The sequence below is a fragment of the Oryx dammah genome, unplaced genomic scaffold (genome assembly GCF_014754425.2).
Source record: "Oryx dammah isolate SB20612 unplaced genomic scaffold, SCBI_Odam_1.1 HiC_scaffold_14, whole genome shotgun sequence".
In the NCBI taxonomy this organism is placed as follows: Eukaryota; Metazoa; Chordata; class Mammalia; order Artiodactyla; family Bovidae; genus Oryx; species Oryx dammah.
Genome location: NW_024070198.1, coordinates 11,392,652 through 11,418,636, shown reverse-complemented (window position 1 = coordinate 11,418,636; position 25,985 = coordinate 11,392,652).

Genomic DNA, 25,985 nt, shown 5'->3' with positions numbered 1-25,985 from the left:
AATGGTGGATGATAGATGAAACAAAACAGGCAGGATGTTAACTTGAAACTAGATGAAGTTTTCATTAGGGATCGATTCATTATACTATTTTCCATAGTTTTGTATATGTTTAAAATTTTCTCTAGTATTAAGTTAAAATATAAACAACAAAAACCATATTAAGTCATGGAATATGTGGGAAAGCCTAATGTGGAAGTTTAGACGAGGGATAGTAGATTGGACTTGGGAAGAAGGGTTGAGATGAGAAGACTGGATGGATTCTGAATACATGTTGGAGATAAAATAAGTGGGGTTTGCTATTGGATTAATTTGAGGTGGGAAATAATGGTACCTGGATTTTTGGTTTGAGAAAATTGGGAGAATGGTGATACTGTTTTGAATTGGGAAAAGCAGACTGAGGAAGAGGTTGGAGTCAAAGTCAATAGTTCTGTTTTGATCTTGTGAGGTTTAAGATTGCTATTAGACATCCTAATGGAAATTGTGTGTAGATAATTGGCTATTCCAATCTAACTCCAGAATTATATGAAGACTGGCAGTAAAAATTTCAAAGACAGAGCATAGTTGGCACTTAATATCATGAATATGAGTAAGACTATGTAGAGAAAGTGGAGATAGATAGACAAGAATTCCAGGACTGAACCTGGGAAGTTCAAGTAGGGTTTAAGCAGAAATACTTGAGTTAGCGAAGGGGTCTAAGAATAAAAGTCCAGGAGAAACCAAGAAAATGAATTTCCAAAAAGATGTGATCAGTGATATCAACTGCTGCTTAGAAGTCAAACAACACAAGGATAAAAAAATGAACACTGGATTTAGTAGTATGAGGTCCATACTGAATATGAAAAATAGAGGGACTAGAAGAAAAAGTAAATTAGGGATAGAAGCAGGGAGGGAAAATTTCTTGTGTAGTGATTACCACAATCAAGCTAGTTAACATATCACTTCACATAGTTACCATTCTAGGTCTGTATGTGGTGAGGACACTTAAGATCTACTCTCAGCAAATTTCAAGTATACAATACATTAATTATAGTTACCAAGCTGTATATTAGACCACTACTTACTCATTTTTAACTGAAAGTTGCATTTTACAACCACAGTCACTTAAAACACCACATTTTATACCTCAAGTATTTACAGCTTTTAATTTGTCAATTATACCTTAATAAAGCTAGAAAAAATCCAATTTATAAGAAAGGAGATGTAATCATAATATGCCAAAGGATTAGCTGTAATAGTTACATAGCCATAGCAATTTAAAAATGTAGAAAAGAAAGTAAAGGAGGTGAATGTGTGTGTATTATCACCTATAGTGGGAAATGTGTAAAAAATAAAACTTAAAATCAGGATAAAACAGTTTTTATATGGCATATACTTAATCTCATTGTTTGCTGCAATACTTTTTAGGACTTCTCCTCAAAAAAAAAATTATATCTATGAATTGCTTGATATCTTATCTGAGTTATTATAAAGAGTCACACTCCTGGCAAAGAGTTTTTTAGAGTATATAATATCTAATGAGTCATAGAAATTTCATTGGACATATAATTATCTTAGTAGCAACATACATTAGAAACAGATGCATTTAATGGCAGAAGGAACTCACATTTCTTGAGCTCGCGGTTTCTGTCAAATGGGCTAAATTGTGTAAGAAAAAAATCAAATGTAATGTAGAAAACTCTTCTTGCCTTGGTTTTCTTTCATTGAGATATGGCTTACAAATGGTACATTATATGTTTGTTATCCTTGCAGGAAGAATCAATGATCTAAAATAGGTGGCCAGGCTGATTTCCTTTATAATCCAATCAAGTCATAGAAACAATGTTTATTTTTCTTTTTTTGCAAAATTAAGTATGTTCAATTGTTCTAAAATGCTGAAATAGAAATGAGCAAAAACAAGACAAGGCATGAAAATTCATCTGGAAGCAAAACAGAGTGAAAAATTCCTTGAAGACTACATTATAATCACAAGTCTTACGGGGAATAGAAACTGCCACATCTTCCACCAGAGCTCTTACTCCAAAGACATTAAAGTTTAGAAAGTACAAAAACAGATGGAGATGAAGACTGGAGTTCAAGATCAGAGAGTCTGAAAGTACAAGGACCCTCTTGTGCCCAGAGGTTTCTCCTCCCCTCTGTTTCCTGACCATGCACCTTGTTCCCATCACACCTACTTTCTCTATTGTTTGGAAGGTGACGTTCAAAATAGGTATTTGTTCTTCTTCAAAATTGCTGGCTTTGCTCTAGTGCCAAGCTGGTTCAGAGAGAATCCTTGATCATCTTACTTTACAGGCTATGTGACTTACAGAGCTCAATATTGAGACACCCATATCAGCTTCTCCAAATATAATAGCACCTGTTCCATTCTGTCATAAACCATGACCAGATGCTTACTTACCACAAGAAATCAATGCCTGTATAAATGTTCTCATTACAAACTAAGAAAATAGTCTCCTTAAATGGTTTTCCTTTTAGCCTAAAAAGTGGAAATAAGATGTTCAATCAGAAAAAAAATAGCTTTCAAGTTTTTATTATGAGTGGCAGGAAACATAAACCTAAGTCTCAAGGGATAAAAGCTAAATGTACCCTTTAAAAAAGTCAATTTTGGGGAAATGTGTGAATTAAATATCTTAGCACATCTGCTCGAACAGTTCAAAATAAAAACTTGAGAACCTATACAGTGAATTTTCTAGTGTTATAATTCTAAACAGTGCCACTAGAGGCCATTTATTGGGAAAAAGAAAAAGATTACATGTCATTTTTGAAATGTTCTAAAAACTGTAAGGTCTACCTTTGTTCACTTTTCCTAAAATGGAACAATCAGCAGCTTAATATCTCTGTTCTCATAGGCCTTGTTTTATAAATGGAACATGACCCCTCCCAGTATGATTTCTCTCCAAAACAAAAATAATAGTCTCATTGGACTTAAGTAAGGAGAGAGTGGAAGAAAAAAGAAAACACCTCAGATAGAAAATTATTTAAAATCTTTTGTGCTACTCTTAAGACTTGATAAGTTGATTAAAAAGTAGCTCTTTGCAGTGGTCCTCTTCAGAAAGTGGAGCTATTTCCTTAGCCCTAGATTCTGGCTGGGCTTGTTACTTGCTTTGGTCAATAGAATATGATGGAAGTGAGCAAGTGACATGGTGTGTCTTCTGAGCCTTAGGCACAGACAGCTCTGAAGCTTTCATCTTGCCTTCTTGGACTGCTATTTTCATGTGAATGGGTCTAAGTCAGCCTAATGGAGAAGACATGTGGAAGAGAGCTGAGACATCCAACCAAAAACTGATGTACTGCAGGCCATATTTAGTGAGGCCATTCAGCCCCTGTTTAACAGCTGTCCCATAGGAGAGTCCAGGCAAAGCCAGTGTAAGAACCTTCCAGCTGAGCCCATCCTAACTTGCTGACTCACAGAGTCATGAGAAGATAAATGATTATTGCTTTAAGTTTCTATATTTTGGGGTGTTTGTTGCTCAGCAAAGATTAACCAGTAGTCATTCTAAATGCTTCCCAGTGCAGTCAGTCTCTTACTGACTGATGACATTATAACCAATCCAAAACAAGCATCTCTTTCATACTTAGGATCTTTTGTGTGAATGCTAGAATTATTTTTAAACACCATCAGACATCAGTGGTTGCCAGGTCTCAATCTACAAGTAATTCACTACTGTTGTCCCTATCATAAACTTGTTTCCCTCACACACACACAAATACACACGTGTGTGTGTATGCATACATTTTCATCTGCAATTATATTGCTGCACGAGAACCACTGTTATTAACCTTGGCATGATGAGGAATTTTGTGAAACCATAGTAAGACCAAAACTGAGATTCATTTCTCCTCCTCTTGCCTTTTCTGTCAAAGCCTGATTTATTTTTTCTCTTCTCTTTGATAAGTCATCTAAAAATTTCACTGATGATAGATTTATTTGAGTTAGCAAGCTTCCTCTTCCAAAAATGCAAATATCTGGGGGTGTGTGAAAGATCAGTCATTCAAATCTTTCTGTGAATTGGTTTAATCATCTGCTTTCCTTCATACCCCTGTCAGAGCAGCTGTATAGAAAACATGAGGGTTTGGGGTAGAGGTAGGATATAAAAATTAGCAACTTGCAGACTTTTGAAAAGTAGGGCAGGCCAAGTTGGGAGCTCACAGTATCATAATATCTTAAGGCATTATGATGGCATGAGGTTCCTAAAGGATTATAAGAGGTAGGATGACCATATAAGAGAAAAATAGGATAATATACAAGGTAGTTCATGCACACTCAGTTGCTTCAGAACTCTGTGGACTGTAGCCCACCAGGCTACTCTGTCCATGGGATTCTCCTGGGAAGAATACTGGAGTGGGTTGCCATTCCCTCCTCAACCTCCCCAACCTAGGAATCAAACCCAAGTCTCCTGTATCTCCTTTATTGCAGGCAGATTCTTTACCCACTGAGCCACCTTCAAAGCTCCATGGGTGGCAGATTCTTTACTGAAATATGTCCTAGGGCCTGCTCTTCCTCTGGGACTAGGAAGAAACTCACCATTACATTCTTTCTGTATCATATGATACTCTGATTTCAGAGTCCTGGATTTAAATTTATACCATTTGTGCCATTTTTCAGCCATAATAAGGTACAACGGGCTTTGTGGGTGAAGATGGGGGGTTTGAGTGTTACCCTGAGACTCTAGCTGCTGTAGTTTCGTGAGAAAGATGTACAAGAGGGAGTTCCCAGGACATGGTACTCTATTATTAAAGCAGGATTCATCCCCAAACTCCTGTTTGGAACCCCTTTGGTCTTAAATTCTCAAATAGAAGTTCTTGACCCGCTGACTTAATCTTTTATGCTTAGAGCCCTCCTTTCCTTCTCTGTCTTTGATCCACTCCCAAATCTTGGCTCTTGAGGGAGGTCTAACTGTGATTACTTAAGAAGGAATGGGCCTTTTCTCCCTAAATGCTAGGACAGAGATAGTTCAGACCTGCTGTCTTTTGATATTGTCCTATGAGACATGTTCCTGATGTGTCGCCTTCTTGGTGGCATGAGAGGAAATTATGGAAAAAAGCACCAAGATTTAAAGACAATAGATCATAGAGAAAAAGCCAAGAGAGAATTCCCGAAAGGATACTTTACAAAAGCAGGCACAGTTGGCTACTCACAGGGCATCCTACCTGGTTTATGGCTGACATTTTGGCCTCTTTCTTGATGTAGCATGATCTCATTTTTTGTTTGTTTCTGCACAAAATTTTTAATGATCTTGGCATACAGCATTTATGATACTTTATTGCAGCTATACGTCACTCTATATGCAGAATACTCTCCTCTGTTTCTGATGAGGAAAACAAGGCTCAGAGATGGGGAAGAGTATCTACATATGATCTGCCTTTCTGCATGACATGACGTTGTTATCTAGTCACTAAGTCATGTCCGACTATATGCAACCCTATCAACTGCAGCATGCCAGCCTTCCCTGTTCTATGCTATCTCCCAGAGTTTGCTCAAACTCATGTACATTGAGTCAATGATGCCATCCAACCATCTCATCCTCTGTTGCCCACTTCTCCCCCTGTTCTCAATCTTTCCCAGCATCAGGGTCTTTTCCAATGAGTCAGCAATTTGCATCAGGTGGCCAAAGTATTGGAGCTTCAGCATCAGTCCTTCCAATGAATATTCAGAGTTGATTTCCTTTAGGATTGACTGGTTTGATCTCCTTGTTGTCCAAGGGACTCTCAAGAGTGTTCTCTAGCACCACCATTTTTTGGTACTCAGCCTTCGTTATGGTCCAACTCTCACATCCATACATAAGTAGAGAAACCACAACTACCACCATATAATCACCACCATCTTTTTTCTTCCTGTGTTTCCAACCTTTTTCCAGATCTGTTTCCAAGTTTTGTACAACCATTCCCTAACATATTATTTAAAACAGAAGGAAAAGAAAAAATAACCTCTTAACCTCTGAGGCATTTCTCTTTGGTACAGTACTGTATTCTCAATAATGTATTTTCAGACTCATCAAACACATGTCTCAGATAAAAGTTATCAATATTAATATTTAAGTTTTGAGGGTCTTTGGAGAAATTCAGATTGCTATTTCACTAGATTATTCAGCCCATTTGTTCCTTAGAAAGTCTTCAAAAATTCCAGTTTGAATTTACTTACTTAAAAAAAAAAAACTAGTCTGTTTATATTTTCAAAAGCTTTAGTCTTTCTTAGTAAGATGCTTGGAGATGCTTAACTGGAAAGGAGGAAAATGTGTTTGGTTACAGCTGAGTTTCCGAGAAAGCTATGTATAGAGGATCTAAATGCAAATCACATCAGAGCGTATAGGATTCTTTTTTTTTCCTTATAGCAAAGGAAGCACCAATAGAATCTTTGTTTAGTGATCTGATCTCTATCAGTCAGAGGGATTAAGCAGTGATGATCAAACCATATCTGTTGGAAAGTAAGAGAATACTTGTTTCACAGTGCCTAGGACCAGGGAAATATACCAATTAAGGTTATATGGGCATCTTCTACATTAAATTTTAAAATACAAAGTTGATTATCAACTTGGAATATAAGACCACAACTGAATGTACCTAACCCCAAATTCGGAGAAGGTGATGGCACCCCACTCCAGTACTCTTGCCTGGAAAATCCCATGGGCGGAGGAGCCTGGTGGGCTGCCGTCTATGGGGTCGCACAGAGTTGGACACGACTGAAGCGACTTAGCAGCAGCAGCAACCCCAAATTATCCATCAAATATGGGATCAAATTTTACAAAAATAAAGGCAAAAGTTAAAATCAAATTTACCTTGTGTCCGAGGGAAAAGCTAAAAATGAAGTGAAAAGCTAAATAAATGAAAACCTCCACACCGCAATAAAGAATAGGTAAAAAGTCAGGCTAGAGAAGGCAATGGCACCCCACTCCAGTGCTCTTGCCTGGAAAATCCCATGGACGGAGGAGCCTGGTAGGCTGCAGTCCATGGGGTCGCGAAGAGTCGGACACAACTGAAGCGATTTAGCAGCAGCAGCAGCAGCAGAGAATCAGGCATAAAGCATATTTTTAAAGAGAAACTTGAGCATTTTGAGAGAGGTAAATCAAATGGCTGCAGAGGGGGACTGAGAAAGTTATGGAGATGAGAATTCAGGGAAGACTCACAGGCAACGTTAATATATTCAGAATGGATTTAGAATCTGTGAATGAGAGAGCTCTTCAGAAACATGTTCCTAAATTAAGAGATTAATCAAAATACACAGTGATGAAAAAGTGACTGTTTACTTGGCAAAAGAAAGGAATATTTAAGTGATGCTAGAATTTGTACTATTAATGATTAGTCAATGACCAAAGTACAAAAATTGTGCCAAATTGCTAGTTAGTTATGCATGGTAGAAAAGTGCTTCTAATAATAGAATTGACAAGGTAGGAATAAGCATTTGTGAAACCACTAAGAAACTACCAGATTTTAAATTTCATACTTGAAACCTAATGAAAGAATTATTTTTACTCTTTCTAAAGAAATATAGCTAACACTTTAAATTGAAGTGAAATATTATAGCTATACTTTTACATTTTTAAAGATATACCTTATGAGCATCCAGAAGTTTCCACTTAGTACAGTAGGCTCAGTATTGGCTTTTCTCTCTCACCTGTCCAGATGAAAGGAGATGCAATGCATGTGGTGATGTGTGTGGTCAGCGGCTCAGTCATGTCTGATTCTTTGCAACTCCATGGACTGTAGCCCACCATGCTCCTCTGTCCATGAAATTTTTTAGGCAAGAATGCAAGTGGACCATTCTCTAATAAAAACAAAGTACTATCAGGTGCTAGCATCTGGGATAACTGTTTCTAATCCTGAGTGATAGTGAGAGATGTAAAGAATGCAGATACCCCTTCTGGCCAGCTGTGGGTCAGGAAGAAGCATAAAGGTACCAAGCCACCAGTTGGCAAGGTCAGTAGTTACCAGGGGAAGCTGAAGGTCAGATATACAAGAAGTCTTTATGGGAAGAGGCTGATAAGTTCTGCCAGGAGTATAAAGATAGTAGTCTGACCTTCCTATAGCAGTTTACCACTTGATATATGGTATAAAGCTATACCTATTTATTTTTTGGTTATATATATTTATTTTATAATAAACTCTTTACACAACAAGTCAAAGAAAGAACTGTACATTTAATAAAAATATAAGGATTGAATTTTGTTTCTCATTCTTAAGAAAGGTGATGATGACCATGTATAAAATATTTATTGATATTTACCCAATATCATGGTATAATAGCAAATCAGATACCTTCTGAAATATCTGATAGCTTATGTAAATCAGAAGAGATATGTCTGCTGAAGAAGCATAGCATTAACTTTAACTGTTGGGAGGTGTTTTAAGGAGGCTGTCCTTGAAGATGGTGATTTACCACAAGCAAGCTGTCCACACTTTTTATTTAAACAAATTGACTGGTTTTTTTTTTTTTAAACTAACTTTGCTCATTTTCAAATCAAGAGTTCTTAAATGTCTAAGAAAATTGAAGTGATATTAGTTACTGCATTGGCTTTCTTAAACGAATGATTTTTCTAACAGTTAAATGATGCCAATATTAAATCAGTACTAATCATTTCGTTTTTAACAACAACTTTTGAAATCAAAAGTAAAGCTTTTAAAAGGTTACTCTTCCAAAAGTAAAACATTTGATATTATTATACATGCTATTGTAAGTTCAATTAGAAAGTTAAATGACTGAAGATAAAAGTTTTTTGTAATAATTATCCAAATAATAGATTTTGGTGGATCACAAGCTTTTGCCAAAATAATATTCTTTGGCAGAAATCTACTTGGAATCAGTTGTGGTTCAGATACAATTCATATTTGCATTTGCACTCTCTGATAAATAGAAATACGAAATTGTCAAAATTTTGTAGGCAATTTATATTATATAATTATAATTGTATAATGTAAGCTAACTATATTTTTATATAAAGAAATGTTGCTCATATATTAAGTATGAAAGTGAAATCACTCAGTCGTGTTTGACTCTTTGTGACCCCATGGACTGTAGCCTACCAGGCTCCTCTGTCCATGGAATTTTCCAAGCGAGAGTGTTGGCGTAGGTGGCCATTTCCTTCTCCAGGGGATCTTCCCAACCCAGGGATCAAACCCGGGTCTCCCACATTGCAGGCAGGCACTTTACCATCTGAGCCCCGTGGGAAGTCCTGTATTAAGTATACCATAAACTTTATTTTATTTTTATTTATTTTTTATTATTGAAATTTATTTATTTTAATTGGAGGCTAATTACTTTACAATATTGTATTGGCCATACATCAACATGAATCCACCATGGGGGTACATGTGTTCCCCATCCTGAACCCCCCTCCCTCCTTCCTCCCCGTACCATCCCTCTGGGTCATCCCAGTAAACCAGCCCCAAGCATCCTGTATCGTGCATCAAACCTGGACTGGTGATTCATTTCTTATATGATATTATACATGTTTCAATGCCATTCTCCCAAATCATACCATCCTCTCCCTCTCCCACAGAGTCCAAAAGACTGTTCTATACATCTGTGTCTCTTTTGCTGTCTCACATACAGGGTTATTGGTACCATTTTGTAAATTCCATTTATCTGTGTTAGTATACTGTATTGGTATTTTTCTTTCTGGCTTACTTCACTCTGTATAATAGGCTCCAGTTTCATCCACCTCATTAGAACTTATTCAAATGGATTCTTTTTAATAGCTGAGTAATACTCCATTGTGTATATGTACCACAGCTTTCTTATCCGTTCATCTGCTGATGGACATCTAGGTTGTTTCCATGTCCTGGCTATTATAAACAGTGCTGCGATGAACATTGGGGTACACATGTCTCTTTCAATTCTGGTTTCCTCGGTGTGTATACCCAGAAGTGGGATTGCTGGGTCATACGGCAGTTCTATTTCCAGTTTTTTAAGGAATCTCCACACTGTTCTCCATAGTGGCTGTACTAGTTTGCATTCCCACCAACAGTGTAAGAGGGTTCCCTTTTCTCCACACTGTCTCCAGAATTTATTGCTTGTACAAAACCACAGTGAGGAACCATTTCATGCCAGTCAGAATGGCTGCAATCCAAAAGACTACCATAAACTTTAATTAACAAAATTATTTAAACTATATAAGCAAGTGAACTAATGCAACTAATTATAAACACTGACAATACTATTATGATACTATATACATTTTATAACAAAACTGACAACTTGCAATAATATCTACTTAATTTTTTTTCATTTACTTGGGTTTTTTGTTGTTGTTGTTGTTGTTGTTTTAGGCATTTTTTCATACTTTTATTGAGACTGAGCCAAATAACCAGCAAAAGCTTAGCTAGTGAAAAAGGAAAAAAAAAAAACAAACAAACCCAAAATCTCATACCTGTGGATACTTGCTGTTAACCAAGTCCATAATAGCTAAAGGGCAGCTTTAAATAATCTGTTGCTATTTTCTAAAGATGGTTAAACAGTTTTGTGCCATCTGCCTAGGATTTTGTTTGTTATGTTTTAGGTTACAAATTCTCCAACTAAATCTATACTTCAACCATCTTCTTTTGTTCAATCTTTCTGTGTGTGATATTATCGTTAAAGACCAACAAAATGGCCACAGTCCTAATCATCTGCTGTGTTGTCATTATGGGGATGTGGGTGCATCAAAGCTATTAAAGTATCAATAAGCATCTTAAGTGGGCAGGGAGTGAGGGTTGGCATCTGTCCAAAATAGGGGATGGTTTTAACAGCTTTGGGGTAGATCCATTTTCTTCAAGCTCTTTTTTTCTTTTTTCTTTCTTTTTCTTCTTTTTTATTTTTATTTTTTTAGTTTTATTTTTTTAGGTTTTTTTTTTTTATTTCTTATTTTTTTTAATTAATTAATTAATTTTTAATTTTACTTTACAATTCTGTATTGGTTTTGCCATACATTGACATGAATCCACCACGGGTGTACATGCATTCCCAAACATGAACCCCCCTCCCACCCCCCTCCCCACAACATCTCTCTGGGTCATCCCCACGTACCAGCCCCAAGCGTGCCATATCCTGCATTGGACATAGACTGGCAATTTGATTCTTACATGATATTATACATGTTTCAATGCCATTCTCCCAAATCATCTCACCCTCTCCCTCTCCCTCTGAGTCCAAAAGTCTGCTATACACATCTGTGTCTTTTTTGCTGTCCTGCATACAGGGTCATCATTGCCATCTTTCTAAATTCCATATATATGTGTTAGTATACTGTATTGGTGTTTTTCTTTCTGGCTTACTTCACTCTGTATAATCGGCTCCAGTTTCATCCATCTCATCAGAACTGATTCAAATGGATTCTTTTTAATGGCTGAGTAATACTCCATTGTGTATATGTACCACAGCTTTCTTATCCATTCATCTACTGATGGACATCTAGGTTGTTTCCATGTCCTGGCTATTATAAACAGTGCTGCGATGAACATTGGGGTACATGTGTCTCTTTCAATTCTGGTTTCCTCAGTGTGTATGCCCAGCAGTGGGATTGCTGGGTCATAAGGCAGTTCTATTTGCAATTTTTTAAGAAATCTCCACACTGTTCTCCATAGTGGCTGTACTAGTTTGCATTCCCACCAACAGTGTAGGAGGGTTCCCTTTTCTCCACACCCTCTCCAGCATTTTTTGCTTGCAGACTTTGGATCACAGACATTCTGACTGGTGTGAAGTGGTACCTCATTGTGGTTTTGATTTGCATTTCTCTAATAATGAGTGATGTTGAGCATCTTTTCATGTGTTTGTTAGCCATCCGTATGTCTTCTTTGGAGAAATGTCTATTTAGTTCTTTGGCCCATTTTTTGATTGGGTCATTTATTTTTCTGGACTTGAGCTGCAGGAGTTGCTTGTATATTTTTGAGATTAGTTGTTTGTCAGTTGCTTCATTTGCTATTATCATTTACTTGTTTTTTATTGGGTATAGATAATTCATAATATTAGTTTCAGTTGTACAACAAAGTGATTTAATATTTTTTAGTAGAGTCAAGTTTGTTTTTTTAACAAATCAAGACACATCCACTTGGGGCAAAATTGTGATATTTGGTTGAATTAGAAAATTATAGCTTCTTTTACAGCCAGTTATTCAGAGGCTAAGACCATCTTGCTGCCTGCCCTTCTGAGCACTTAAACAAAAAGGACTGGATTTTTTAATTGGATAACAATATTTTTTATAAATTATGCTCCATTTAAATTTATAAAGTATTGGCCATTTTCCCTGTGCACTACAATATATCCTTGTAGCTTATGTATGTTATATGCAGTAGTTGTACCCCTTAATCCCTTACCGTTATCTTGCCCCTCCCTCTTCTGTTTACCTATGCATAACCACTAGTTTATTCTCTATATCTGTAGGTCTTTTTCTGTTTCATTATATTCATTTGTTTGTTTCATTTTTCAGATTTCACATAGAGGTAATAGCATACAGTATGTTACTTTCTCTGTCTGACTTATTTTACTAAGCATAGTGCTGTACAGATCTGTCCATGTTAAAAATGACAAAATTTCATTCTTTCTATGGCTAAATAGTGCTCCATTGTATATATACCATGTCATCTTTATCCACTGATCTCTTGATGGACATTTAGGTTACTTCCATATTTTGGCTATTGTAAACAGTGCCACTATGAACATCGTGGTACATGTATCTTTTCAAAGTAATATTTTTACTTTCTTTGGATATATACCCGGGACTGGAATTTCTGGATCATATGATCATTTTATTTTTAGTTTTTTGAGCAACGTATGCACTGTTTTCCACAGTGGGTGCACAAAATTGCATTCCCAACAACAGTGTTCCCTTTATTTCCATATTCTCATCAACATTTGTTGTTTGTGGTCTTTTTGATGATAGCCATTCTGCAGGTGTGAGGTAATATCACATTCTGGTTTTGATTTGCAATTCTCGGAATATTAGCAACGTTAAATATGTTCATGTGCCTATTGGCCATCTGTATATCTTCTTTGGAGAAATCTCTATTCAGGTCTTCTGCCCATTAAAAAAATTTTTTTAATGAAATATAGGTGATTTACAACTGTGTGTTAGTTTCAGGTGTACAGCAAAGTAATTCAGTTATACACAAATATATTCTTTTTTTTACATTTTCTACCATTATAGGTAACTGCAAGATATTGAGTGTAGTTGCTTTGATATACAATAGGTCCTTGCTGGTTATCTGTCCTAAATATAATAGTGTGCATATTTTAATCCCACACTCCTAATTTATCCCTCTCTCTCCTTCCTCTTTGATAACCATAAGTTTGTTTTCTATGTCTGTGAGTATATTTCTATTTTGTAAATAACTTCATTAGTATCACTTTTTTAGATCCCACATATAAGTGATATCATTTGATATTTGCATTCTCTGTCCAGTTTGCTTCGCTTTGTACGATAATTTCTAGGTCCATCCATGTTGCCACAAATGGCATAATTTCATTTTTTGTATGGCTGAGTAGTATTCCATGGTGAATATATACCACATCTTTATTCATTCATCTGCTGCTGGACATTAAGGTCGCTTCTGTGTCTTGCTCCAGTTTTTTGTTTTTAAATTCTCAGCTTTGTTGCTTGGTTTCTGCTGTGTTCATGAGCAGCTCAGGAGCTTTTATGTTCATTTTTGGGCTTCTTTGCTATTACTTTCTCTTTTCCTCGATTACCCTTCTCAGTTAAAAGCTGGTGTGGTCACCCCAAATTCTATTTTCTAGCTCTCCAAGACAACAATCTTTCCAGTTTTTATCCATGTTTTATTTATACTACTTGGATATAAATGGGCCCAGCCCTTTGACTAAAAGCCATTGAGTATCTCAGAGAATTTTGTTCGTATATTCCAAATGTGTGTGTGTGTGTGCACGCTCAGTCATGTCCAAGTCTTTGTAACCTCACAGACAGCCCATGAGGTTCATCTGTTGCGGGGATTTTCCCATCAAGAATACTGGAGTGGGTTGCCATTTCCTCCTCCAGGAGATTGTCCCAACCCAGGGATCTAACCCACATCTCCTGGATTGCAGGCAGATTATTTACTACTGAGCCACCAGGGAAGCCCATCCCAAGTGTTAATTTGCTTTCAATTTATACCTGTTTCTTGTCAGTCTTAAGTGCCTTCAGGTGTTTGATTTATGTATTTTGTCCAGTTTATAGTTATTATCATGGAATATTTATCTGATCATTACTACTATGCCATTGCTGAACATAAACATTATCTTTTAGTTTTTATGCTTGAATCAGAATGTTAAACTAGGAAGTTTAATCATTTTATTTGTTGTCCCTCACTCATGGTGGTTTGCTCTAACTGTATTAAGTAATTTGTAATTATATCCTTTTACTTAGTCAAACTTTTTTAAAAAGAATTATGGATGGCCTGCCTCAAGGGTATGAGCCTGAATCATGATTTGCATTTTCTTTGCCAAGTTCTTTGGTTTGCTGTTAGCTCTGGACACTTAAAATTAATTTTTTAGGTTAAATTATTCTTGTCTACAGAGGGAGAATAAATTGGCATTCAGTTATGTATGAGGACAAGCTTATGGTTACAGGAATTTTTTCTATAAAAGACCATGCTGAAATAGAAGAGTTTTATGTTATCTCTTTTTGCAATGCATAGATTTCTTTTCTCTGATTCTCCTGTTCACTAAGGGTTTACCCTTCAGTTCAGTTCAGTCCCTCAGTCATGTCTGACTCTGCAACCCCAGGGACTGCAGCATGCCAGGCCTCCCTGTCCATCACCAACTCCCAGAGTTTACTCTTACAGGGTCACAGCTTTATCCAAGAGTCTTAGTAACAATTTTTCTACCTTATACGAGCTCAACCCTATCTTACATCTTTGTGTGGCTCCTGAAAACCCAGACCTTTGTTATGGGTTTTGCAAACACCAGCCAATCACAAGTCAATCTTAGCATTAGTATTAATTTAACGCCTTTCTTTCTCTTAGTTTGTGCCCCCTGGGGATTTCTCTTGCTTTCTCATGAGCTCACTTAGACAATTTTAAAATGTATTCTTTGTGCTTATCATTCCTGAGTGCTTTGCAGTTTTTTAAGCTATTTATTTTAAATTTTTGCATGGGAAAACATTTAAAGAAAGAGCCTCTTTACCTTTCATGAACTTCCACTTCAGAAGATCTCCCACCTTATACAATCAAAATGATATAGTACTTTGGAAATCAAATTGTAATGCTCTGAATTATTACAAAATCAATATATAAGAAATAGACAAAGTAAATGAGAAAATTTTCTCTTTCATCATGGACTCTGTAAGAAAAAAAGTCTTATAGCCATATCCTGTCTTCAAATGGGTCCACCTTTCTTTATTACTTCAGCTTATTCGGGGGCCAGATAACACACAAAGATTTTACTAGGAAGTACCCCATGATGAGTGCAAGTTTCTAGCTTTGAATCTGAGCAAGAAGTGACCTTTTCCACCAAAATCAGTTTCAAATTCATCTCCCATTTAAAGAGTCAAGAAGTTGGTTATCACAGTGTTAGGACCAAACAGGAGCCATGACAGGCCAAGGTAGGCCTAAGTCTCCTTTACAGAGGGGCTGAGTTATTGCCAAGGAGGAGCTGAGATCATCCTCCACTGGCGCCAGGACTCGACCAATCAGTATACTCCCTGTAGCCTGGTCCAAGCTTATCAGGACAAGGACAACCCCCCCCCCCCCCGAGAAAGCCCACGCACACAAAAATCTAGCCTATTAGTAGATGCTAAGGAACCCTTGCAACCAATCCGCCCCTGTCAGCTCCCTGTCTTGTCTTAACCCTATAAATACTGCTGTGATTCAGGGTTCGGGGCCCTTGTTCCACTCCACTGCGTTGGATGAAACTTGGGTCCTGGCTCTAGCTAGCAATAAATTCCCTTTTTGCGTTTGCATTGCTGTGGCTGTCTTGTTCTCTCAGTTCTGGGGATTGGGACCTTGAGCATAACAATAGAAGAGTAGGTAGGGGTGTAAAAAGATTGTATAGTCAGGACAGTATTGATTATTTGGGGGTAAACAAAGCCTTCTATAGAAACTGGTTCAAAAAATCTCAGAACAAAAGGATTCTGCTTTAATCAAGTACCTACATAAGTTCAAGAAATCATAAATAATAGCCCTGAGGCCATATGTGACACTCTTCATTCTGTTCATGAGACAGAATAAAGTGACACTGAATTTGAAGAAAGGAGAGTTAAATCTGGACAAGAATCATCTCTTTTGCCTCTCTGTTAAGGGATTGACACCAGTTCTTTATTGGGGAAGAACTATAAATAAATATTATCTTTTAAAATGTGCCATCTCTGAGTGTATTTAACAAATTGGTTATGAGATGAAACATTGTCATGTTTGAAACATTGTCAGCAAATCCTTTTGCCATCTTCTTAAAGTCCTGAGTTTAAGTATCCACATTATATATTTTTTCTGAAAGGAAAAACATCCTTGATTCTTGTTCTTACATAAGCTAAATCAGGCAAGGAGATGTCCATAGAAAATTTTTGTCTAAGCAAAACTTACTTTTATTACAGCACATTGCATGTCACACATTGCACAGGAAAGAAGGGCCTCATTCCTTCTTGAGCCCTTGAATATGGCATCCAAGTGTTCCTATGGTCATACAACTATCAGACTAATTCAATCATAAAGAGATCCTGGTAAACCCCATTATAGAAAAGGCAGTTTGTTTGTCTGTTTGTTTGTCTGTTTTAATTGTGGTTGAGAATGTATAACTTGAAATTTACCACTTAACCATTTTAAGTGTATGGTTCAATAGCATTAAGTAAACTCTAGGAGATAGTGAAGGACAAGGAAGCCTGGGGAGCTACAGTCCATGGGGTCGCAAAGAGTCAGACACGACTGAGCAACTGAACAACAAGTGCGTTCACATTACTGGGCATCCATAACCACCATCTAGCTCTAGAACTTTTGCAGCTTTCCAAATTGAAACTCCATACTCATCCAACAGTGACTCCTCTTCCCTCCCTCCGCTCACCTTCTGGTAATTACCGTTCTACTTTCTATCTCTATGAATTTATTCTGCTGCTGCTGCTGCTGCTGCTAAGTCACTGCAGTCGTGTCCAACTCTGTGCGGCCCCACAGACGGTAGGCCACCAGTGGCCCCACATAGTATGCCCCTTTGTAACTGGCTCATTTTGCTCAGCACAATTACTTCAAGGTTATCATATGTCCTTGCTATAGTATGTGAATGCAGTAAAAATCACATAGTATAAATTTACCCTCTTAACAGATTCTAAGTGTACGTTATAATACTGTTAACTATATGCACATTGTTATATAATAAACCTCTTGAACTTTTCTTCATACATGATTGAAACTCTGTACTCATTGAACAACAACTATCCCTTTCCCCTCCCTCCAGTCCCTGAAACTACCCGTCTATTTTCTATTTCCATAAGTTTGATTCATTAGATATCTCATATGAGTGGAATTATGGAGTATTTGTCTTTCTTAATTATTTCATTTAACATAATATCCTCATGGTTTATCCATGTAATAATATATGACAAAATTTCCTTCCTTCTTAACGTTGAATAATATTACACAATCTGTTTTGAGTATGGAAAAAAAAAGATTGACCCATTTGAGGACAGAATATGGCTATAAGACATTTTTTTTTATAGAAAGAATCCACGATGAAAGGGAACATTTTCTGGTATATTTTAGTCTATTTCTTATGTATTGATTTTTTTTCTTAACAAGTATAAACCTTTTCTGAAAAAGCAAATTGTAATAATTTTCATTAAATTCATTGTGGTCTCTGATGTGCCAGACAGTATCATAAATGCTTTTATTCATGTTGCCTGAATTAATGGAGAGTCATCCCATGCGGTAGACATTGTTATTTGGTTTAGAATGAGGATATTAAGGTTCAAAGACACCAAGTAAATTTTCCAAGGCTAAGTCCCCACCACTGGTAAGTGGAGGAACTGGGGTTTCTATAATCTACCGTGCTCCCAAGAACACTGTCTTCAATGCCACATTCAGTTGCTTTCCTGTATTTTGGCCAATATGGTGTAGAAGTTATTTAATATTCTGCATATTGAGCATGTCCTAATATGCTAGGTCTGTAGCTCTTTTTCATCAGGAACTACTTATAGTTTTCACATCTTCATTTTCTCAGCTATTCTGCCAGTCCTCCCTCCCTCCTACCACACTTTGAACTGGATATGCACACGCTTCATCAATCCTCCTCCAGCCTTTAATTTCTTTCATTTCTCCACTCTTTCTTCTTTGTCTTTCAGAGGTAGAAATGTAAAACCATTAAGGACACAATGCAGTTTGAGCTATAAGAATTAAATCATTTAAAAACAACAAAACAACAACAAAATAAGCCCCCTGTGAGAAGTACCCTTGGGGGTTAGTTAACAGCTGGTTTAACAAAGAAGCAGCTGTACTGATGTACTGAAAAAGGTTGTTTGAGGAAAGTATTTTTAGTCCTTTAGTATTTTCATCTTCTTTTTGGAACTTTCGTATTAGTTGTATTCCATACCGTATGTTCTGAAAGTTTATATTTTGCAGCTAAGTCCCTACTTAAGACAATTCTAAAATATCCTAGAGTCTTCCTTGATGGAAAATGGCAAATGATAAAAACTGATGGTTGCTACAGGAGAAAGAATCTACGTGGTCTATGGTTTCAAAGCTAAGTTCTCATGCATATACACATAGCCTACTGAGGAGCTGATGAGGCCAAAGCCCCTTCTCTACTATCTGGTCACAAAATTTATCCACAAGCATTGATCTTCAAACAAAAGATTGAAACAACTGATGAACTTTGTTAGTCACTAGGATGGGCCCAGTAGTGAAATGCAGTTTCCACTTTACCATGTGTTGCAATACACAATTTCATTTAATATTCTCAATAAACTTAAGAGCTTAGAATCCTCATTTTATATATTATAAATTGAACCTCAGAGAGGTAAACTAACTTGCATAAATTTATCAAGCTTATATATAGCAGTACTGGGCTGTAATACCAGCTTTTACATTCCAAAGTGAAGAGTTAGTCGCTCAGTCATGTCTGAGTCTTTGGGACCCCATGAACTGTAACCCACCAGCTCCTCTGTCCATGGGATTCTCCTGGCAAGAATACTGGAGTGGGTAGCCATTCCTTTCTCCGGAAGATCTTCCTGACCCAAGGATCAAACTTGGGTCTCCTGCATTACAGGCAGAATCTTTAACATCTGAGCCACAGACCTCTCTCTTAAATTACCTCCTCTCTCTTAGATAACCTCTCTTAGTTACCTCCATAACTAAGCTATCTTTAAGATGCTTTTGCAAATGTTCCTTGCTCTCAAATTGAGACATAAGGAATAGAAGATGATTCTTAGTGCCAGAGACTTCCTGTTTTTCCTCAATATTCATCTTCCTTTTACTCTTTGTTAATAAATATAATTTTTAACTAGGTATATTGCTATCCTACTGTAATACCACAGACCACCATTGTCACAGATTTTCTTGGTGTTACATATGGCATTGTGATTAAATACTACTAGTAGTCAATGAGATTGAGTAGAGACTTTGAGTGTACTTCTGGAAACTCCCCTTAAAAGACATGGGGTATACCTATTTTCTTTCTTCCTTATTGCATTTTACTGCTTAGAATGTGGCTAAAGTAGCTGGAGCTCCAGCAGTCATAACTGTCTCTGAGTGTGCAGTCTTATCCTAGAGATAATGGCGGTAAAGAGCCAAGAGAAACCGGACTCTGATAACTTCATGGAGACACTGAACCAACTCTAACTCCAGATTTCTTTTACATAAAAAGAAGTAAGTTTCTGTCTCTTTAATTCATTATTATTTGGTTTCTCTTAGTTATTACCATTAAATCATATCTGCAAATTGCAGAATATAACTTAGGTAGCCATTTTGCAACCATGAAGACAAAACACTGTGCTAATGATGACAGAACAGATAAATGTAAAATACCTGGCTCTTTGAGGGCTTTATCAAAGTGTTAAATTAACCATTTCTGGAGCTACCCTACTTCTGGAATGCACTATGGAAGGTAATGAATCTGCCTCCTCTGAAATGTCAGTTAAGTTGGGGAATCCTATCATTTGTAGATGAATTGATGGTACATTACTACACATAGAATAACATTCAAATGACTTAACCTAAATCTCTATGTCCTCTGTGGCCTGGCTCCTGCATACCTTTCCTATTGTCAATGTTGCTGCTGCTGCTGCTGCTAAGTCGCTTCAGTCGTGTCTGACTCTGTGCGACCCCATAGACGGCAGCCCACCCGGCTCTCCCGTCCCTGGGATTTTCCAGGCAAGAGTACTGGAGTGGGTTGCCATTGCCTTCTCCAATGCATGAAAGTGAAAGTGAAGTCCTGTCTGACTCCGAGCGATCCCGTGGACTGCAGCCTACCAGGCTCCTCCATCCATGGGACCTTCCCAGCAAGAGTACTCGAGTGGGTTGCCATTACCTTCTCCGTCAATGCCACTAGCTCACTGTATATCATGAGGACATTTTTTCCTGAATTAGTCTGTATCTGCAGTACCTAGGACAATGCCTGAGGTATAGTAGTTTATTATTAAATGTCTAGAGAATGAGTGAGTGAGTGGATGAACAGTGTTTCCCACAACTCATTGTTTTGTTACATGTTTTCACAAAATTTCCTAATTACTCTGCTCTTTCTTCCCACATGAACTTTTAAGTTTGGAAGCATCAATCCCAAATTTTCATCAAAATTATTAATGTCTTATTCTTGCACTCCCCAATACTCTCTTCTTTCTGCTGTCCCTTAAATTTCCCCATCATTTTAAAATGTAGGCAGTGGCCTTGTCAGTCTAGTAAACTTGAGGCTTTAGTTTGCACCTAATGTTATTAGGTCAGAGTTATTTTTAATGTCCCTCAGACTTTCAGTTAAAACACAGTCACAAATTCCTCATCTTTACAAATCCAAGAGAATGAAATTCAAAACTTCAGGGAATTTCTTCCTTTAAGCCAAGAATATGTTCCTATCTGAGAGAAACCAAAAGCTGTCAGTGCCACCAGCTAGGAAAAATATTGATGAGTCCCTTTACCATTGGTCCTCGTGGCCTGGTAAGGCTGGGGACAAGATTATGCCCTCCCAGATACTGTCATATGGCTCAAGTGCCTCTTTTCTTTTCTTGAATGGGATTACAAAACTACTTTGTTCATCTTGGAAACTGAACTTTACACATGTTTCTATAAGCCGTAGTCATTGCTCCAAAAGGAATGCTTAGTCATTCTCCAGGAGCTAATGAAGGACTGCCTCTGCTCTGCTCCTAACCCTGGGTGCTTTGAGGTGGCCCGGACCACCACTCCCCAACCTCTGCCCACAGGGACTGTGCAGTAAATGGATAAATTGACTAAACTGACCTAAAGTCACTATAGAAATAATGATGCCAACTGGATCCAAGGAATGTTCATACTAGTGTTACCTTTCTTCTTTTGCAGAATACTGCTTTGCAAATAATATATATCCAGAGGTCAAGTCCTTTGCAATCATTGTCTTTCAATGAACAGAAGCAAAACAAACAGATAAAACTTTGAGATGGGCACTTTTAGTCTCTATTTTGTACCAGGAAATTGTTATTAACATTCATTGTGTAGACTGCTTTCTATTTACCCCTCCAGATCAACTCTGCACTCTTCTCCATCCGGCTTTGTACCTGGGAAGCTGATGTCTGTGGACTGCATCAGTGGGCTCTCAGGTCCTCTGATCTTTAACTGGTTTCAGCCAAAGTGAGGCATGGGCAGGAGGTGAGTGGGTGGGCAGAAACAAATTGGAGTATTCAGTCTTCTGATACTTTCTTGCCAGGTCTCATGGAGTTCTTTTAACTGGTCCTGGCCCATTGATCTAGGGGTATAAGCAATTTCCCTAGGTTGCTAATGTCAGAATTTTTATATTCCTTGTTGGTTTTTCCTAATGCTCCTACAACTTTGCAAATATTTTCTTTCTGAAACTCTCTTTGGTCATGTTAGTCCTCTGTCTCCTGCTAAGACGTGACAGACTGGTCCAAGGTCTGGCTGGTAAGAGGCTAGTGTCAGAGCTATGGTATAATTTAGGCTGATTCCAAATCTGAGTTTGTTCATAAAATGTGGCTTTTTCCTCCCCTTCCCTTTTTTCTTCATTTTCTCTCAGGTGAGGAGAGGGTACAGTTCAGTTCACTTCAGTCGCTCAGTCATGTCCAACTCTTTGTGACCCCATGGACTACAACACGCAGGCCTCCCTGTCCTTCACCAACTCCCAGAGTTTACTAAAACTCATGTCCATTGAGTCGGTGATGCCATCCAACCATCTCATCCTCTGTCGTCCCCTTCTCCTCCTGCCTTCAATCTTTCCCAGCATCAGGGTCTTTTCCAATAAGTCAGTTCTTCGCATCAGGTGGCCAAAGCATTGGAGTTTCAGCTTCAGCATCAGTCCTTCCAATGAATATTCAGAACTGATTTGCTTTAGGATGGACTGGTTGCATCGCCTTGCACATTTTGTCCAATTGTGAGTTTGATACCACTCTTTTTGTAGACAATATATGACATTGCTATGAGCCCAGCAATGACTGTGTTCATCACAGTACATTTCTCCAACAGGACCTGTATATTTGTCAGGGTTCTCCAGAGAAACAGACCGATCGGAGATATATTTAAAGAGAGGTAGAGATAGAAAGAGGGAGGTGGGGCAGAGGGACAGAGAGACTTAGAGGAATTGGCTCACACGGTTCTGAATGCAGAGAAGTCCCACAATCTGCATCTGCAAGGTGAAAAAACCAGGGAAGTCAGTCGTGTCGTTCATTCAAGTTCAAAGGCCTGAGAATCAGGGGCCAGTGGTCTAAGTCCTGGTATGAGTCCAAAGCCAATGATCAAGAGCAGGAAAATATGATGTCTCAGCTCAAACAGAGAAAGAATTCTCCCTTCGCTCACCTTTTTGTTTTATTCAGGCCCTCAATGGATGGAGAATGCCTACTCACATTAGGGAAGGGAGTCATCTTTACTCAGTCTATAGATTCATATGTTAATCTCTTCCAAAGACATACTCACAAACATACCCAGGAATAATGTTTTCCCAGCCATCTGGGCAACCCATCGGTCAGTCAAGTGGACATACAACGTTCACTACTACAGTTCCCACTGGTCACACTCCTTGCATACACGGTCTGAAAACTATGATGATCCGTAGAGCCTGCACCGTGTGTCAGATATAGCAGTAGACAAGGCATGTGAGGGTCTGCATCCTAGTTTTAGATATTTAATTTTCCAGCTTCAAGTTACTGCAACTGTATGACTCAGATCTTTTGTCCTTACTATGGGAATCCTGAATAAGTCCTGCCTAACTGATAGTACTTTAAGAGGTTAAAATGCTCTCAGAAATATAAGAATAGGAGAAAAAGAACCAATTGGATATACAGTTAATTCTGGTTACAGAATTCTTACATGCAAGAACTGTTTTGTTTAGCCAAACAACCTTTGATTCTAAAACAAAAGCCCCAGGTCAGGATGAGCAGAAAGTGAGGAAGAGAGAATTAAATTATGCTTCCCTAGTGGCTCAGATGGTAAAGAATCTGCCTACAATGCAGGAGACCTGGGTTTGATCCCCAGGTTGGGAAGACCCCTGAAGGAGGGCATGGCAACCCACTCCAGTATTCTTGCCTGAAGAATCCCCATGGACAGAAGAGCCTGGCAGGTCACAGTCCGTGGAGTCACAAAGAGTCAGACCAACTGAGAAAGTAACACCTCGAGAGTCAGAGGGATATGGATGATATCCCATGGGAAAAGAAGATGGTATGCATGAGATATAGGGCTGCAGCTGCATAGAAAGAGGGGCTCAGACCTCCTAGGAGGTATGGAAAGGTAGAGAGACACTCTGTGACTCCCAGCTGCTTTAAACAGTCAGTGAAATCAAACGTCAGACTATTATCTGCGTGGAGATTCCTGTCCTAGGTCCTCAAAACCCTTACTGAGTGTCTCCTGGAACTTCTGGATCTGTCAGCAAAATTTTGTTTTTCTTGTGCTTATAGGCCAACAAAAGCAAACAGATATCCATTTGAATGTCCCTAACAAAAGGCAGCTTTCAGATTATGTATATTTGTTTTCATTAGTGGAATTTTGAAACTGTATTTGACAGGCTTACAAAGTGCTCCCCTGCCACACATGGTCAGTATCGGAGTTCATTTCTGGGCTTTGCATCTTAGTGCTGATTTATAGGAAGGAAGGGAAGGATGAGGGAGAAAGAAAGAGGTACTCTACTACCATCAAGAACAAGAGATATCTGAATGATGTATGGAGTGTGGCTGACCTGACTATTTCCGGAAGCCCATGTTTGCAACACCAAAGAAAAAGTGGAGGCTCATTAGCAGAAGGGAGTAATTAAGTCTTTACTTGAAAATTTCTAAAATGTAAATTGTTTAACACTCATTACCCACTGGACTCAATAAATATTATGGGATCACTCATGAGACTTCAATAGCAGGCACCCATCCATTTCCTATTTTTATTTCCATTTTTTAGTTAAACACTTTGCATGTAAGCTCTATAAATAAAAGAGACTGGCTAATTTAGGTACCAGAAATGAATGCTTAATGTTCCATTAAATTAGAAACTGAAGCAGCATGATTGGGGCTGTGCCTTGCTGGCCAAAATAAGTGGAATCCAGGGAGATTACAGATATATTGCTAGGTACTGAAAGATTTGACCATAGTTCAAAGAGGAAATGTCAATGTATATTATCTGAAAATGAATTGAATGTTAAAACTGTGTGACTGCATGTGACTTCTCATATAAGCATTGTAGTAAGATTGCCCTAGAATGTTTTTGCAGTTGTGGGTTCTAGATAGTAACAGAAAATTATTGCTGAGACTATTTGGGAGCAATATGGTAGAAATCAAGACTGCATGCCTTTTGGGTTTTGTTTTATTTCTGTTTTATTTCTTTCTCAAGTATTTGTTGAATACCTTTGAGCTGAATGTCTTTAAGTAGTTCACTTAAATTCTCTGAGTTTCAGATTCTTCATCTGTCGGACAGCATAATGATGTCAACTTCACGGATTGATTTTTAGGATTGCATGGATATAAAGCACTTAGCACACAGCTTTAACACTTAACACACCATGCTCAATCATTACTAGTGTTTCTTGATTCTGAAGACTTTTTCAGCTTTAATATTGCATGACTCTAATCATCAACCTGCTGGAATATAGAGAAATATTACCCTGCCAAGAACTCCTGTGTTTCCTGTTCCTTTTCTCTCTCACTACCGTCATATTTCTGGAGAAGGAAATGGCAATTAGTTCCAGTATTCTTGCCTGGAAAATCCCATGGACAGAGGAGCCTGGCAGGTTACAGTCCATGGGATTGGATAGCATCAGACACAACTGAGAGAACACACACACACATAGTCATTTTCATCCCAGGCTCTGAACTCAGGCCTCACACTCTGATACCAGCTTTGCCCTGGGCAGGAAGAACTGAAAGTGACTCAAAATGAAGTAAGGAGCAAGCTGCCTTCTCTCTCTGGTGCTCTGCACCTGTTACTTGGAACTTTGTGTAGGTATCTAATCATGTCTTGAGCTTCTGACACCTTTCTGTTGCCTAGAACCACTTCTTGATTTCCTAAACCTCTTATTTCCAAGCTTCTATCTTTCTCTTTGTATGCCTCCCTTCTATTCAAGCAGATAGTAGGCATTGTGATCCACGTACCTGGTGATACATAGAACTAGTAAGGAAGCAGAAAGTGAAAATGTGTCTTCCAAGCTTTGTTTTCTAAAAACCCAAACTCATTCAGGGGACTCTGAGAAAACATTTCATTTACAGAGAAGTAAATAGTTTCTTTACTTCACCATATTAGTGAGAAAAAAAAAATGTGTGGTTGGGGGATCAAAGATCATAAGAGTCAGAGATCCTAAGAGAAAAGTCAGACCTGAAGGGCCATGTCAATTGCAATGAGGATCTGTCCCCAAGAAGCTACCATGAGAGGTATTGCTTAAGCACCAAAGTGAAAGTCAGGGCGGATTCATCAGTAGCAAATGGACCCCATTTCACCGAAAGAAG